Source organism: Eumetopias jubatus, unplaced genomic scaffold (genome assembly GCF_037043125.1).
Source record: "Eumetopias jubatus isolate StellerSeaLion01/CBP00866 unplaced genomic scaffold, mEumJub1_p1.0 scaffold_6, whole genome shotgun sequence".
Lineage (NCBI taxonomy): Eukaryota > Metazoa > Chordata > Mammalia > Carnivora > Otariidae > Eumetopias > Eumetopias jubatus.
In genome coordinates, this window is record NW_028274812.1 from 82,638,125 (window position 1) to 82,639,920 (window position 1,796).

General features: G+C 39.1%; 1 pseudogene; it reads right to left on the reverse strand.

The window, feature by feature from the left end:
* Window positions 1-514: 514 nt before the first annotated feature.
* LOC114204663 (protein SET-like) lies at window positions 515-1,327 on the reverse strand (annotated as a pseudogene).
* Between the last annotated feature and the right edge of the window lie 469 nt (window positions 1,328-1,796).

The following is a 1,796-nucleotide window of genomic DNA, read 5'->3' on the forward strand; positions in this document are numbered from 1 at the left end:
TTCTATAACTCCATTTTTTAAGTTTTTTTTCTTTTTTTTAAACAACAGAAAGTAGACAGGTACATGTTGGTACATGCTAATTGTTCATATTCACATAGAGACACAGTGTAATCTCTGAGCCCAATATACAGAGAAAGGAGGAAAAAAGCTAGAATTCTATGCACTACTACACAGGGGCCTAGCACCCTCCAGCTCCCAGCAAAGCTAAGGGAGTAGGTTTTTCTTGTTTCCCACAGAGCATAGTGGTACTGATTCCACAAAGTTTTTGTTGAGACAGGAAGGGATAAAAATGAATTTGGAACAGCAAAGGGCAGAGATTCTTTTCCCATTGTATTCTGCTCAAAGTATTTCCCCCCAAAATAAGTTGAGAACCATGGTACAGAGAGAGAGAAAAGAGACTTCAAAAAACAGTGCAAATGAGCACAAGAGGAGGGGGAAAAAAAGAGAGACTGCACCTTGCTCCCAGGAACTGAAGAAAATTAAAAAAGGAAGGTTGGACTCCATCAGTGTTCCATTAGTCATCTTCTCCTTCATCCTCCGTCATCCTCAACTCCTTCATCAATATCTTTCAATCCTCCTTCTTCTTCATCATCATCATCAACTTCTTCTCCTTCCCCTTCTTCATCATCCAGATCGGGAACCAAGTAGTACTGTAACGGATTTGGCCAAATATCATCTTTGATGACTTCTCCTAACTCATCTGCACCTGCATCAGAATGGTCAGTAAACTGGGTGAAGAAGCTCTCTGGTTCCTCATGCTGTCTCTTCTTGCTAAATTTACTCTGTTTTTGACTTGAATGTTTCATCAAATCTTTTCCAGATTTCCATTTGATTTCGGTGGCCTTTGAAGATGGATCACCACTCTCACTCAGATGAAATTCTCTGGAGAGAACTTTATTTTCGGTTTTCATCAAAATAAAAATCTATTCTGTAACCTGATTTAATATCTTCAAATTCTGTCACTTCAACTCTTGTCAAATATTGCAGCACCTCTTCATCCTCCTTCCCAAGCAGTGTAGACACTTGTGGATGGTTGACAAATGTTGTTACCCAAAAATTGGGGATTTTGGCAATCAATTCGACCTCTTCTGAAAAAAAATGGTTGGTGGAGTTTGCTATATTTCTGTTCTACTTTTAAAATCTCCTCACTGGCTTGTTCATTAAGTCTGTCTATTTCATTTTGTACTTCATCAATATGTTTAATTCCTTCTTGGTGTTCTTTTTCTCCCCTAAGCAAGTGCTGAGAGGTCGACATCTTCAGCTTGGGGGCAGGAGGCAGTCTGGGTTTCTTCATTTGAGGTGGCAGGAGTGAAGACTGGCATTTGGGGGCCACGTTGTGAGGAAACTCCATGAAACCAGGACAGAGGCACGTCTGGAAGAACCTCTGATTACTCCAACCAAGGTTTTTAAATAAAAAGATGCAAATAGTAGACACTAGAATGAGACCATTATAATGATGTCTAAAAGAGGCTCATAAGTTACAGAATCTAGCTTAAGATATTTTAAGAGTTTCTAGCTGGTGGGAAATGTGTATAGCAGAGGGTGGGAGGGGGCTGTTATTAGAAAAACAAAGTGGAAGTGTTTCTGTATATACCCAAATGAATTAGGCTCCTCAAAACAGTTTAATACTAATGGATTTGTCTTCATTTTTGTGATTGACAATTGGGAAAAAAATATTTAATCCATAAACACTCAAATTTTAGGGTACAGTAAAATCACCTAGGGCTATTTTTTTAATTGCAGTTTCCCAAGCTCTACCCTACACTCAGAGATCCAACTCAGTGGACCTGTGGCAA